A 16,858-nucleotide genomic window follows, 5' to 3' on the forward strand; every position below is an offset into this window, starting at 1 on the left:
ATAGCAAAACATGGGATTCTCAAATCTGGACCAATCTGACACAGATTAAGTTTTTAAAAAGACTGGGCCCTGGTGACTTGTAAAATCAGCCTATTTAAAGTGGATGCTTTTTTGCCGAACACTCCAGTGACCAAACAAAATATTCATGCAGCACAAATTAAATCTAAAATACAGCCCTCATACATTCTGTTAGCAACTTGCATGCTTATAGCACAGCTAAATCCAAAATAAGACTCAGTGGCCCTCTGCCCCCTGTATGTTTACCACATTATGCCACAGTTCAATATATCTCTCAACAGCCTGCTGCTGAATATTATAATAGTTGAATTTCAAGCAGCCTGATGCATCTGTGAACTGAATGCAGAACTAAATTTTGACCATGTGACGTGAGACTCATCCAATCACGTGTGGTATAAATTGAATACAGCTCCCTACAGCAGCTGTATCAGTATGCACGGTTTCTCCTAGGATGCTTTCTATGCATTAAACTGAAGCAAAACACACACCTCGCGAGCGAAGTTTTGAGATTGCTATGACACTCATTATGCGTCTTTGCATAGCTGCGACTGGCGTGTTGTTTTCATCTCAAGCTCGTCTTGTACTGATCACAGAAGTTGTACACAAGCTCTCCTCATACTCTCATAATCACACATTTTCAAACGCATAGACACATTACACCAAGCATATTGAATTTCCTATGATGAAGACGAGAGCATCACCATGGCAACGTCACAGTACCTCTCCCTTCCACTCTTGCTGTTTTAAAAGATGAGAGGATGGGAGACAACAAGAGAGGAATAGAGTTTAAAGGGATGTTGACGGTCAGTGCATCATTTCGCAGATAAACTTCTGCCTGGAGGGTTTAGTGGATTTGGAGTAAACGTAGATGTCACGTACATAAAACCCCCTTAAAATATGTGCTGCTCTCTGAAGCTTAGCATGCCTGAAGCAGTTTGAATGCACACACATGCATATAGAGTTCAAAGGATGGTTTACACACAAAAAAAAAACAACACATGTTTTTAAAGGGTCACGAAACACCAAAACGCATTTTTTAAGATGCAGACTGTCATATATATATATATATATATATATATATATATATATATATATATATATGTCCCACGTTGCTAAAAACACTATTAAGACACATACAGAAGGTGCATAAATGTTTGGACATCGACACAATTCTAACATTTTTGGCTCTGTACACCAACACAATCAATTTGAAAAGCAACGAACAAGATGTGCTTTAACTGCAGACTGTCAGCTTTAATTTGAGGGTATTTACATCCAAATCGGGTAACCGCTGTAGGAATTGCAGCAGTTTGCATATGTGCCTCCCACTTGTTAAGGGTCCAAATGTAATTGGACAGAATAATAATTATAAATCAAAATTTCACTTTTTAATACTTGCTTGCAAATCCTTTGCAGCCAATAACAGCCTGAGGTCTGGAACGCATAGACATCACCAGACGCTGGCTTTTATCCCTGGTGGTGCTCTGCCAGGCTTCTACAGCAACTGTCTTCAGTTCCTACTTGTTCTTGAGGCATCTTTCCTTTAGTTTTGAAAAAACAAAGGGGGAAAGAAAGAATACTTTGGTCGTCCACCACAGTTGTTTTTGTGGTGTTGTTGACCTCACTGCTGCGTTCTTTCTTTTTAAGAATGTTCCAAAAAGTTTTTTAGGCCACGCCTACTGTTTTTGCTATCTCTCTGATGGCTTTGTTTCATCCTAATAATGTCTTGCTTGAATGATAGTGACAGCTCTTTTGATCTCATCTGAGGGGTGATAGTAACAGATTCCATATCCAAATAGCACACATGAAATAAACTCTGGACCTTTTATCTGCTCATTAAATGAGGGAATAACACAATTATTATCTGCTCATTACCTGATAATGAGGGAATAACACACACCTGGCCATGGGACAGCTGAGAAGCCAATTCTCCAACTACTTTTGGACCCTTAACAAGTGGGAGGCACATATGCAAACTGTTGTAATTCCTACATGATTTGAATGTAAATACTCAATTTAAAGCTGACAGTCTACAGTTAAAGCGCATCTTGTTTGTTTGTTTAATTTAAATCGATTGTGTCGGTGTATTGAGCCAAAAATGTTAGAATTGTGTCAATGTTTAAATATTTATGGACCAAACTGTATATTTCACTAAAAAGGGAAAATTGATTGTTTTTTATTTGTTCATAACAAATTTGTTCTTCCCTTTAAAAAAAAATGTTGAAGCTATGTCACGGCGACGAGATCACTGTGTAAATTTCTGCGTAAAAAATTGGGTGTCTGTACCGGCCAGTACAAAGTGACGTTATGAGCACATCTGTTCATTAATTCATGAGAATAACTTGGTTCAAACCAATGAGCCCGTGCAGTTGTGAACGAGATGCAACTTCATTAATAAACATGATATAGCTTCAAAGACTCTTTTTACCTGTTACAGTGTTCAGAGAGGCGCCATGTTGTGTTACCAACCATAATTCAAACAAGTAAGAAGAAGAATTATTTGGAGGCATGGATTGCCAGTGTTCGTTTATAAATGTGCTGCAGCGAAGGATTTTTTTCCATTTCCCAGCAATGAGAACACAGCCATGTGTGGATTACAGTGGTTTGCAACAATATGTTTGTAAAGAATTTTTTTTTTTCATTCAACAGCTTTCGAATCTAGAAATGGTGTTTCCGGATTTGCCACTCGTCTTCTTTTAGTAAAAAACCTGGTTTCAGTTTCATGTTTAAAATGATATGACATCTACATTCATTGTAAAACACACTTGAACTGCTTGAAAATTCTACCTAATGTCTACTTTTGTGTTCCAGAAGAAACCGCAGAACAAAATCAGGGTGAGTAAAACTTTTTTGGGGGACACGTCCTTATTGATATGAACACACATCTACATACATCTAATCCATATTAGAAGTTAAATGTAGCAATGTGGATAGCTTTCAGTAACCAATAATAAACATTTGCACACAGTTTGTATTTGAATGCATAATGCTGGCTGGAGGGGAGCAGACAATAAAAGTGGTTGAGTAAGAAAGCTCTTGAGGCAAATTCGCTCTTGCTGCTGAGTGATTTTATCATGCCCCATAACAGACATTAACCATTGGATTACACAGTAAAAGAAGCATTCTGAATAAGGCAAAAACACTTGGGACTGGAACAGCAAGAGATTTTTCATTTTAGGTGAACTACCCCTTTGACAAATTTACATCAGCACTATTAAAAAGGCATAATTACAGCATTCCTACATCGAATTGATTTCAATTCAACAACATCAACAACACATTAGATCAACAACACATTAGAGAGCAGGCCTGTAGCCGGAGGGGGTTTGGGTGGTTCAAAAGACCCAACCCTCACTGACAAAGGTCCAGAATTGGTCCCCTATATGAGCTCATTTATCCCTTGTTTGACTTCTATGATGTTGTAAATTGTGAAGCTAACCAATCAAAGAAGGCTTTAAGACCAAGAGGAGTCTTCTGTTGGATTATTATTATGATTGAATATTATGTGTGAATTATTCAAATGGCTGATGAAAGTTGAATGTGCAGGCCTGCTTGTTATTTGCATATAGGCTTCAGTTTTTTAATTTAAAGCAAGTTTTACCAGATCCCTAAAAAATTATTTAATGATAGATGTAGATTTAATCATAAAATTATATTTAAAAAATAAGAAACTTTTCATATTTCTTTATTCTAAATGTTCAAATTTAAAATGCTAATCTCAACATTATAAAACGGTTATGTAAAACTTACAGTTTAAACAAATATACTTACATTGTAAATAAACACTTTTAAATAGTATGGTAAGTAATTTGGCAAAAAGGTAGAAAATATTTTTGGCACATCAAAAAGTGTGGTTATAATCACCATCCATTAAGCTAATCCAGCAAAAAATAAATCAAACGCAATATTTAAACCTTTTAAATAAATAAAAAATGAGGCATGTAACTGCAAAAAGGTCAGGTTTTTCAGAAAAAAAACCCCACCCCTTTCATTAAGCTGGCTACAGGCCTGGGTTGCGTCACTGGATCATCCTCTGAAACTTTTTATTCAACAACACTAGCTTTGTTTCCACATGAATTAGGTTGGGTTGTTAGAGTGGCTGACTGATGCATTGGTAACCGAGTAACTAACAGTAAACAAGGTGAGCACAATGGAGTCACATGGGTGTAATGTTTGCTGTGTCAGAGTTTATTCGGCAAATGGATTTCCATGTCCTGTTTTTTTTTTTTTTTTTTTTTTTGCATTAATCTTTTTTCATAGTCCAAAAGCATCTCACGAGAGCATAAAACTTTTTATTCAAAATTAGGCATGTCCATCACTCGTTTCTCATGTGATGCTTTAAATGCACATTAACATGGTGATGAAATTCAGTAAAATTCAGTTTCAAGCAAGTTCCAAACAACTATTAAACAGTGCATTGATTGGGAAAAGAAAGATGTAGTGACGAGTGTTTCCCAAATCTGTAGGTACTTTGTCGCACATCCATTGTTTGAACCACATTAGTTATAATGTAAAATGTCCGTAATGATGCTCTAAACAGTGTGGAGTAATAGCTGCTTTTGAGAAAACCCCCCATAATTTTTGTGCAAATTATATTGTTTTATACGCAGATGCATAAAAAAAATCTATTTTTTTTTTGGGTAAAAACAAGCACTTGTTTTCTATATTAATTGAAATATATGTAAACAACACATAGGCTAATGTTTCCTTTACAAATGTTAGTGCAATATTCCATATTCTATTCTAAAACATAAACCTCGTAGCTAACACATTATAATCTCATATATAAATCATATAAATCGTGGGTTTTTTATTAAGAAAAATCGTACTTAATAATAATAATAATAATAATAATAATATTATTGTATTAAAAATAATAATGGTAATGATGATGATGATTATAATTATTATTGTTATTCATTTATTGTTTTTATTATGTTATTGTTATTAAGTAGGATATTGTTTAAATTATTTTAATATACAAATTCTATAAACAAAAAAATGTTTAACAAAGTTACTTATCATAAGCAGGCATGGACAAAACTTCTAAAGCAAACTCTTTAAAGCAGTTGTTTGCTGACCGTAAGTACAGTATTTTAAAGGATGTAAACAATAACAATGCTCCTAACACATTTCCTGTTTTACATTTTTAATTCCCATAGCTTCCAAGAATACAAAAAAGTCCACACATTGATAAATAATGTTACGACAATTGCTTTAACGTTAAATTATTAATGAATTGCCTCTTGTTACAATAATAAAGTACTTTGATAACAAGCAGTAAATGTTCATGGGCTAATGACATCACCACATTGAAATGGTCTATGTTGCTGTTACATTACTTTAGCCTAGAACAAGGAAAACCACACAGGAAGACGACAGAACATTGTGTTTACCATGGTGTTAATCATTGCAGTTTCCGGAGGGAATCATACTTGTGCATGTACTTGCATTGATAGTTTATTTAGCAACACCTCTGCAGTTTGTTGCTGAAAAAATGCACAACGGTTAATTCCACAGTAGTTTGCTTTGTATCTACTTTATTGGAGGAGCACAATTAAACAAAGAAAATGTGACTAAAATGAGTGAGAAAGATACACATGTTAATGAATGCTGTATAAAGACTGCTGATATGAATATCTGCTTATGGTCAAGTACTTTTAGAAACAAGAGCACTCCAGTGAATGTGTGCTATTACTTAATGATAACACATCTCTATAACTGCTACAGACTATTATAAAACAATACGCTGATCCAAATCTGCTAAAAGAAAGATCAAGAAAAGCTTTCTGGAATTACCAGTATGTGTGTGTAAAACGGCAGCCTGCTATTGAGCTCTTAGTTCTTTCAAACATTTCTTTTTTCCAGCAACACTGTATAACAGACTTTGAATTTGAGTATGTGTGTGTGTGTTTGTGAAAGAGAAATACAATGGCTGCCCAGAGACTGTGAAATCTTTTGGCTTTGTGTATCGCACCTTCTGTCTCTCTCTGCACACAAACAGCTCACTTAAGCATTGATTACATCTCATTCTGCCTCTATAAAGCAGCTCCTTTACAAGAACAATTAACACTCTCAAAGGGGGACACTAGGATTGAACATCTGCTGTACACGCGGCCGGAAGAGTGAATGACCAATTCATCTTCTCCATACTGTCAGGAGTCAGTAACACCCACTAAACACAGCCACTCATTGGATATAATAATAGTAATCATCAAGTGATAGCTTAGAAAGCTGAAAGAGAAATTTTGATTTAAATATATCTGCGCACATCAAGGTTGTTTCATTTACCAGCTTTTATGAGCTTTTTTTGACTAATGCATCTATGGCTCTTAATCATCACTAAATACAAAATTAATACTTTTTCAAACCATACTGGATTTACAATGTGAATAAATCATAAATAAAACAATAGACTCTATGGGTAAAACCAGACCAAACAAAGCCTATTCTCTTTAAGAAGACACCTGAACAGATTTGTCATTCGCAAGGTTTGATGGCAACTGTATTTGATATTATATTGGTGTGAAGAGAGAGAAAGAGAGATGAAAAAAGACATCCATCTCTGTCTGATGTATCAGTGTACAGGATAATGTAAAGTAATGAAGGGTTATTTAAAATAAACAATGAAAGGGTGATCAGAAGCACTAAAAGTGCACTAAAAAGAGAAGAAACGAAATCAATGAAGCGTCAACGTTTTTTAATTTTAAGCTGAAAATTACGTTTACAAAAAAATAAGACTATTTTCAAGTATTTCATAGGGCACACACATTTTAGACAGTGTATCACTGATCACACATGTCCAACTGCTTAACGCAAATTTCAAATAATCAGCCAATCACATGGCAGCAAAAATGCATTTAGGTATGTTGACATGGTCAAGACGATCTGCTGCAGTACAAACCGAGCATCAGAATGAGGAAGAAAGATTATTAAAGGCACTTTAAACATAGCATGGTTGTTGGTGCTAGACGGGCTGCTCTGAGTATTTCAGAAACTGCTAATCTACTGAGATTTTCACAAACAACCATTTTTAGTGTTTACAGAGAATGGTCTGAAAACGAGAAAATATCCAGTGAGCAGCAGTTCTGTGGGCGCAAATGCCTTGTTGATGGCAGAGGTCAGAGGAGAATGGTCAGACTGGTTCAAGCTAGAAAGGCAACAATAACTCAAAAAAACACTTGTTACCACCGAGGTATGCAAAAGAGCATCTCTAAACGCACAACAAGTCCAAACTTGAGCCAGAGGTGGCTGCAACAGCAGAAAACCACAGTGCCACTCCTGTCAGCTAAAAACAGGAAACTGAGGCTACAATTCACACAGACACACCAAAACTAGACAATAAAAGATTTTTTAAGAAGTGGCCTGATCTGATGAGTCTTGATTTCTACTGCGACATTCATATGATAGGGTCAGAAACTGGTTTCAACAACATTAAAGCATGGATCCATCCTGCCTTGTATTAATGGTTCATGATGCTGGTGATGGTGTAATGGTGTGGGGAATATTTTCTTGGCACACTTTGGGCCCATTAGTACTAATTGAGCATCATGCCAACACCACAGCCTACCTGAATATTGTTGCTGACCATGTCTATCCCTTTATGACCACAGTGTACCCATCTTCTGATGGCTACTTCAAGCAGAATAACGTACCATATCATAAAGCGCAGATCATCTCAGACTGGTTTCTTGAACATGACAAAGAGTTCACTGTACTCAAATGACCCCTACAGTCACCAGATCTCAATCCAATAGAGCATCAGTGGGATGTGGTAGAGCAGGAGATGTGCATCATGGATGTGCAGACAACAAATCTGCAGCAACTGCGTGATGCTATCATGTCAATATGGACCAGAATCTCTGAGGAATATTTGCAGTACCATGTTGAATCCACAAAAGATTAGGGCAGTTCTGAAGGAAAAAGGGGGTTCAACCTGGTACTGGTAAGGTGTACCTAATAATGTGGCCGGTGAGTTTGTGAATGCGTGAACTTAAAAAAACTGGGGTAATGACACAAAGATTATAAGAGTATTTAAAAAATAAAATACTAGTTTAGCTGTTCTACTTAATGTTGAATTTATTGTTAATTCTGTGCTCTTTGCAGCTCCTTGTGAAACACATTACAAGTTCTAAATGAAAATTGGGTTCTGTTTTGTTAAGTGACCTTAACTACTAGGTGTTTAACATCAAAACATAAGTACAGGTGGAACAGTGGCTTAGTGGGTTAGCACTGTCGCCTCACAGCAAGACGGTCGCTGGTTTGAGTCACGGCTAGACCAGTTGGCATTTCTGTGTGGAGTTTGCATGTTCCCCCATGTTCGAGTGGGTTTACTCCATGTGTTCCGGTTAGCCCATAGACATGCAGTATAGGTGAATTGATTAAACTAAATTGTCTGAAGTGTACGAGTGCATGTGAATGAGCGTGTACTTATTGTGTTCATACTGCATTGCACAACACTTACAGTGATACTGAGGTGGGATACTGGCAAGGTTACAGACAGGTGTTTAGTGGTGTGGGTATGTTTATGGGTGGGTAAAGTTGTAAGAAATAGGTCAACACTTTCATTTTCAATGTACTAAAGTAATTAATTACAGATGTGATTACATGCAGATCATTTTTAAAATATAAGTACAATGAAAAATCATGTATGTACCTGTACATAATAAGTACATTGTTCATCCATTCATTCATTTTCTTTCCAGCTTAATCCCTTTATTAATCTGGGGTCGCCACAGCAGCATAAACCACCAATTTATCCAGCACATGCTTTACACAGCGGATGCCCTTTCAGCTGCAATCCATCATGGGAAACACCCATACACTCTCATCTAAATACATACACTACAAACAATTTTAGCTTACCCAATTTACCTAAAGGGCATGTCTTTGGACTGTGGGGGAAACCGGAGCACCCGGAGGAAACCCACGCCAACACGAGTAGAACATGCAAACTCCACACAGATAAACAAACTGACCCAGCCAAGGCTCAAACTAAGTGCATCGCACCAAACATTTATTGTAAATGCAAAAATTACATAGTAATTAAGGCTACAATATAAAGTGTAACCAAAAATTGTGTCCATTTAAATCCTGTGTGGATACAGTTCATACTGTAAACGCACATGCATCTTTTTTAATTATTAGAAAAGTTTTCCATAGGTGTTTTTAATGAGCCAGTCATATTTTCTATCCCTTAACACTGAAAAGGTTATGACATTTTAAAAATATATTCATGTAGAAAGCAGGTCTTTTTCAAGAGTTCACTTGTTTGGCATGCTGGCTCAGGAGAGAGCCCTGAGCTCATAAGATCCTCGAGATTGGAGCTCCCTCCCGTTTGCAAGGCGAGAGGAGAGTTTGAGCTCAGTTAGAACTCGAGAACTCCCCTGCTGTAGCTAATGAACAGATAGTGATTGCTCTTAAGAAATAACTACTTACTGGGAGCATGTATATGGGGCCGATATACTTCAGTTACATGTTTTGGATGGTAGGAAACCGGGGAACCCAGGGGAAACCCATGTGAGCATGAGGAGAATGTGTAAACTCCATACAGAAACATCAGCTGGCTTGGTAAGGACTTGAACCAGTAATGATCTTGCTGTGAGGCAACAGAGCTAACCACTGGGCCACCATGCCACCCATCTGGGAAAGGAGGAGGAGTAGGGGTGGAATGGGGGGATTCTTTAAAATGAAGATGGCTGTGATGGAACTTAGGGTATTTATAGTGGCTTAGGAATCATCTGATTGGTGAATGATAAATTAGATAATGTGGGACAAGCAGCAAGCAATCACATGATCCTCTTGAAATTAGTTTATATATAAATTTCACTATTGAATTAATATATGACAATATTACAGTTTTTGTTATATTGTAGCCTTGGTGAGACTTCATTCAAACATCAAATCAAATGAATGTCTCCAAACTTTACCTTAATAAAGAAGATAATGACTTTTGCATGTATATGCATGTGTGGACAGAATGAGAGATAAGAAAGTCTAGTTTATGGGCTTACATCACACGTGACTCATTGCCATCCTCACAGACTGCAGTGATACATTTGGAGCCGAAATGGATTACGGAGAATTAAGATACACCAGGAGAAAACCATCTGTGGAAATATGAAAACATTGTAAATCATGTCAGTCTCATTGAATTATGCGGCAAAAAGCAAATGTCTTATTACTATAGTGGATTAGAGGCAGGAGTATAATAAAGTCAAACAAAAAGAAAGAAAAAAAAAAGGTGCCAGGAAGTGAGAGAGAAGGAAAGGACAGACCCCTCATCTGCCCCGACCTTGAGTAATTGCATGTTTGGGTAAATAAGCCGTCCAGGACTAATCAGTGTGTAATTGTGTTTGCGTGTGTATGCAGCTGCTGTGTGTGTGTGTGAAGGTGCCATGTGTACTGCCCACTGCTCTGACCATGTCACTGTTTCCATTAGCAACCTGCCACTGAGGGTCCCTCATTGTGTGTTGCTGCTTCCGATGGGCAAGATGTAGCGAGTGTCTGGGTCGCTATGGCTACGACCGTCTGGCGCTGAATCATCAACCTCTCCCCTGCTAGAGTAAATTTGCATACAGAACTGCCAACCTTCACTTTTTTTTCCACAGCAATCAGGAATATCCACGAGTGCAATAATCCCATCATTCGGCGCAACTTTGACTGCTGCCGGCATCAAACAACATTCTGCAGTATTTCGCCCCGGCGAGTCAATTTGGCCAGGGAAATGATGCAAAGAGTGCTCCATAACACATCGAGAGAGGGAGATTTGAGGGGAGAGAACATATTTGTAAACATTAATGCGAGACACAGCAGGCAAAAACATTTTTTTTTTTTTTCATGCACCTGCCAGTTTTGAGATTTTAGGCTTTCTTTCTGGGTTTTTTTTAGTGTAATGCAAATCAAACTTACAAACTACACTTTTAAGTTTTTCTTTTTTGTTATTTATCTATTTTTCTGCAGATTTTATTACAAATACATAGTTTTAAATGGGTGGTCTACTACGATATATCATAATTTAAACTTTGGTTGATGTGTAATGCAGCTGTGTGAACAAACATTATCTCTGACTGTAATACGCCCAAAGTTCAATGCAAAGGGAGACATTGGCTTTTTACAAAGTTAGTTTAGCAAAGCCTACTGCGAATGAAGTATGGGGACTTCAAAAAACATGTGGGTTAGTGAGATCACAAATGCTTATGCGCATTCACCATGTGCATACACCCTGCGCAGCAAAGGGGCATGGCCAGAGGCACTGTCATGTTATAGAAGAGAAAGCTAAAATGTTGCTATTTCCACAGAGCTTGTTCTGTTTCTGTATTTGGGCCTCCAAAGGACACGACACAAAGAGAGAAATGCTTAAAATTGTATTTTAATTATGTTCCAGAAAATTATAAAAAGATATAGCCAGCATCTGACAAAGGAGAGCTTTCAAAATCTCTCTCAGTTCAGTGCTGGATTCGGCTAAAAACTTCTCAAAAAAGGAGCAGCTCCCATCATAATAGATGAAGTTGTGGATTGTGAGTCACAACCTGAAAGTATTTTTAATTGTTAAAATTGATCTATTACATGCGCAGTTTCTAGCATTAAAGGTTTGTTTTAGCAAGGATGTAAAGAAGGATGTAAATGCTGTTTGGCACCGCTAACAATTTTAGCTACAAATTCACATTTATCCGTCAAATCGATATAAACAACCACAATCTTCACCTTCGCTGCAGTGTCTTTCTATGCGGCCACTTTCCCTGCCTTCTACATCTCAAATTACTAACTCGGACAATATATATAAACAAAGGGCTGACCGAGAAAATTGATATCGGTATTTATTGACCGAACACCATTGTCAATGTCGATAATAAAAAAAAATTGGTATGTAGTTTTGGTATGAATCGTTATAGATTTATTAAAATGTGGCTGATGAGCGCACATTTTGGAAGCAATGCCAATAAGCTTAGGGTGTCAGTGTGTCATTTCTAATAGAGGCACAAGTGCGACGTGCACATGGTAGGTATTTTCTAGGTACACCTATTTAAAAAACATCTGAACTTTTCTGAATGCCCCAAGAGCTAGAACTAACCAATCTGCTTTATACTTTGTATTGAATATACAGATTTCAGTAATAACAGCAGACTAATTTCCTCAGAAAAAAAAAAAACAGAAACGTGCTCACGCTTGTCACTTTAGGTCAGAATAACACACAAAAATAAGCGCCGTATAGCAGCAGTGAGGAGATTGTAAATAAAAAATAATGTTGTCAGAGTGGCTTTTTGGTTTCTTTTTTAATGCATCCCAGCCAATAGCTCCTCATCTGAACTTTTTCGTAATGTTGGTAAATTAAAAGAAAGTGGTCAAATAAAAAAAACCTAATATTATACTAAATGTATTGTTAAAAAACACTTAATAGTTATTGAATGATATGAAACATGATATTGTGATAACTGTTTTGCAATATCGCCCAGCCCTATATGAACGCTTCATATTGCCTACACATGCTTAAAATCCAAATATATGTGAAAGGCACTTGTCAGATTTTATTTTAGAGAGCAGGCAGGCATAAGGTTCAGCTGTGTCCTTTTCATTTTCCGTCTAATTCAGGTTCAAACTGATTCGGCTACACTGACTGACAGTATTTACAAAGCAGAGGCACAGCACATGTTATTAGAGGTGTGATGCTTTCCTAGTGACATGGAGCAGATCCGCGAATCACAACATTATGTTAGCTGACCAATCAGAGTCTCTTGAAGGTGGGCCTTTCAGAGGAAATATTTCATTTTCATGTTAGCTGAGTAGCTATATATAATCAAAGTAAGATAGATGAAAAAAGAATGTTATTTTCTACAAAGCATGAGCACACATTTCTTTGCATCTTATAAACACAACAAAACCTAAAAAATACAGTCAGGACCACACCTTTTAAATGTAATTTTTTTCCTCAAAATTAGTTTTTTTTTCCTGCTCTGAGCCATAAATCTCCACTTTAGCAGCACTGGCATACAGTTTACTTCACTGTTTTATTCATATCTGCTTTCTGAAGGTTTTTACAGTGGGATATGCTCATACATAATTTGCTACATTTCTACAAAATAAAGTGATAAAAAGATTTCCAAAATCCCTTCCAAAAAATAAATAAACAAGTTTTTAAGCTGGCTTCTGCCAGTGTTCAGATTTTTGTGCTAGAATTGTATGCAAATTGAATGTCTTGCCTTAAAAGCCAGAATGTGAATTTATTAGATACTATAGTGGAAAAAAACAAAAACAAATGCATTACCCTGACAAATACAAGAGCCATCTCAGCACAGCAGGAGGAGGAAGTGAATATACCTCACAAGACTAATGAATTAATTTAAAACTTTTATTACTCTAACCTTTGTCCTCTCTGAGGTAGAGGAGATATAAGTGAAAGTAGGAGTATTCATCAGTTGCAAAGGAACAAGGACAGGATAGTTCCTACAAAAATATCTGAACTAATTTTGTCACCAATGGCCTGATGGAGAGAAGAGGGATGAGCGCTCATGTCTTACACGTGTTTAATGAGGGATGTGATTCTCCACGGCAGTGATCTGCTTCAGCTGGACCACTTCTAGCCTTTCATCAGTACTGGGACACTATTCCCTTCAAGAAAAAAAAGAGGACTTTTATTTTCTATGGGGTGTCTGGGAAGATTTTTTAAAATAAAAATAACACCAATGTGAACAGGAGCAGGAGCAGCATGGCTCAATAAATGTGTCTCAATACAAATATGTTGTTAATCTGAGGCACTTAAAAAACTAAACAAAATAAGACCTGCCAAGAGCCTGATATTTTTATTATGTCCTTACATAAAAATTCAATAACATGCCCTAATTCTATATATATATTATTTATTTATTTATTTTAATAAAATTTGCAGCATGTTGGAAATTTCTCATTTACTAATGTATTATGTAACACTCATTCTCTAATGGAGGCATTATATTGTATTGACCAGCAGAGAGGAAACTACAGTTATAATGCAAATGAAGTCTCAAGTCTTGGTTTAATCATATCTGCATAATATGGTTTTTATGATTATAAACAAAATGTGCAACTTCAGGGGTACAACAGTGTGTCCCTGAGACGGTACCCTTAAAAGAACATATATTTTACCTTCTTTAGGCTACCTCATTTAGGTAGTATCTTAATGTATATAAATGTAGCCTACTAGTGTGAACCATTTAAATGTACAAGATGTTCTTTGAAGGGTAACTGTCCCAGTGACGAGCATTTTTTTCCTCCTAGAAAGTTAAAATTAGTCCATTTTGGTATAAATTTGTCTTAATATTTATACCGTTTTTTTTTTCCTGTTCCTGTAAGTTTTAATTTAAACAGCCAAAATATAGAATGTCTAAAAATAACAATAAAACATAAAATGTCAAATAAGTATTCATGAAAGCTAAAATGAAGTGTTATACAGCAGTAACAAAAATTGTAGAATTTAGAACATGCCAGTTTCTTCGGAAACATTACAAAGATCTAGTCTGTTTGCGGTTTGATTCTCTTACCAACTAATTTCAGTAGCCCTAATGTTATTTGTTTGCACAAATTCTAAACTCTAATCTTGACATGTCAAAGACACTCGTCCTTATTAGAAAACAAACTAAAACTGCCAAATGATCCACCGTAAAAAAAAAAAAAAAAAAAAAAAAAAAAAAAGGCTGTTAACTGAAAAAACACTGGTCAGGTCATTTTGTAATATATTATAACTTTTTATAGTCAATCTTTTAGTACATTACATTACAGTTATTTAATGAAAACAACTCAAATTGCAACAACATGCTAGCTAATTATCATTAAAGCTTTAGCAGACTTTCTGTTTAATATCTGTTGCACCAACAGATTCTTTTCCACCAAGAGACATTTAACTGACTACATAAAACATTGAAAGTACATGTAAGGTTACACTAACCATAACACCTTCCTATTGTCTACTAAATTTCTAAAGAGAATTGGTTGGTATATTGTTGCAACGTATCTTGTAATCAACAGCAAAAATATTTTTAAAGGAACCATAAAAATAAAGTGACAGCCACTTTCTTTTTATTAACCTACCACTTAGTAGCCACAATGGATGTATTTTTGAGAGGGGTCTGGATGCAGACCTGGTGCAGTGCAATCTGAGCTGCATCCAAAGCTTTTTAATGCGCTTACCTAACCCCACCCCTAACCCTACCCCTTACAGTGATGTAACTAGCTCTATTTGAGTGCACTGTGTCTGACATTGCATCGCATTGAATCATCATAAAGGCTGCATCCAGATACTATAGGTATATTTTCTTCAGAGTGTGAGTGACGAATTGCCATAAAAGCATGAACTTCATGAATATCTCTTTATTATACAGCCTTGCATATAATGCAAAACTCTTCGGTTTGTGGTATGCAACCCATTAATATTGATGTTTCAGACTGTCCTTACTGGCCATAATCCAAAGAAAAAGTCTGCTTGCCATCTTACTCCTTGCTTAATGATCTACCGGTAAAATGTTACTAGGGCACAGCAGAACTTTACTGGGGTGAAAACAGTCTAGCCCTTTGTATAGCCCTTCAGTTTCGGGGCTGACTAAAGTAAGAAGAATTAAGCTGAAATCTCCATCGTCATTCCAGGGAACACACACAGTACTGCCGATTTCAATTCAACACACAAACCATCAGCAAGATTTATAATTTAACCAATTACCTCTCTAGGTCATCAGATTTGAGTGTTGTTGTTGGCTATAAAGTCACAGGTGATTTCAAAGTGTCAAGTTCTCCATGTTAAATCCCATTATGCAGGTTAATACTATTTATAACCGTACACACATAAACACACACACACATACACCTGGAGAGAAGCCAAGTGTGAAGTGTGAGAACTAGGCTATATACTGATACCGGGCAAGGGTTCAATTATCCACTTGAAGCAAGGATTCAATTGGGCTCTTGAAAAGGGAAACAATCCAAGCCTCAAATCTTCGTCTTTCTCTCTCTCCCTTGAGGCCAATCCATTGGCAAGGATTAAAACCGCGGCTTGTCTCTTCCCACTGGTTTGGACATCTGAGCAGTTTCTTGCCAGGACGGGACTGAATGTTAAGCTCCCCAGATTAGGTCTCGCACAGCATTTGTTCGAGGGACTCTTGTGCCATCTTGTATGTGCAGCTTACTGAAGCAGCTACTACACGCCACGGGTGGAGTCAGAGTCACCACAATCCAGTTTAACCCCTGGGCTAATTTCACTTCATTAGCTCGGTAAGTGCTTTCAGTGTGGCAGATCTCTAGCAGTAGTTCGAGAGTCCAAGGTCTTGGCGTATGTGTGCGTACAAGGACGGCTGGATGCTTCTTTTTCAACAATTACCCGACTGAAGTCACTAATTAAAAGTAAACACGCAATTGCATTAGCTAAACTTAATTGCCACATCTAATTAGTGACACGCTTCTGAACGAGGCATCGGGTCTATGTACGCTAAAAGGTGTAACGGCATAGCAATATAGCTAGAGAAATGTCAGGCCTTCCTCAGACTTTTTGATAATATAATGGTGGTGTTTCACATATCACTGCTCAACAATTACTTAAAGTGCAATTAGACAGAAATGTCACAGGTCTCTGGTGACTTGCTGTCATTATGTGTTCTAATGCGTGCTTTGATTAGACGCTTCCAGGCATTATTTCTAACAAACCTCAAAAGGTCTTTAACAGAAGGTCAGCTCATGGCCCGAACAATGCCTCTTAAGGAGAATCAATGTTTACTTGCTGTCAGAATAACCAAAAACTGTACTCAAGTACTTGCAAACAAATAAAAAACAGTACAATAGTACAATAGTGTCTAGGGCATTTTAAGGTATCCAACCAACC

General features: G+C 36.8%; 1 protein-coding gene and 1 long non-coding RNA gene across 2 annotated transcripts in view; one reads left to right on the top strand and one right to left on the bottom strand.

The window, feature by feature from the left end:
- The window catches only part of si:dkey-6f10.3, a 131,765-nt gene extending 121,638 nt beyond the window's left edge, over positions 1–10,127 (bottom strand). Inside the window, exon 1 of the mRNA XM_087298397.1 lies at positions 10,032–10,127. The gene's annotated coding sequence lies outside the window, so the exon portion shown is untranslated. The remainder of the gene's footprint in view (positions 1–10,031) is intronic.
- LOC141379322 (uncharacterized) overlaps positions 2,830–16,858 on the top strand; it is a 70,337-nt gene continuing 56,308 nt past the window's right edge. Inside the window, exon 1 of the long non-coding RNA XR_015518663.1 lies at positions 2,830–2,853. This is a non-coding gene — a long non-coding RNA (uncharacterized LOC141379322). The remainder of the gene's footprint in view (positions 2,854–16,858) is intronic.

Source organism: Danio rerio, chromosome 20, assembly GCF_052040795.2.
Source record: "Danio rerio strain M-AB ecotype USA chromosome 20, GRCz13ab, whole genome shotgun sequence".
NCBI classification, from domain to species: Eukaryota; Metazoa; Chordata; class Actinopteri; order Cypriniformes; family Danionidae; genus Danio; species Danio rerio.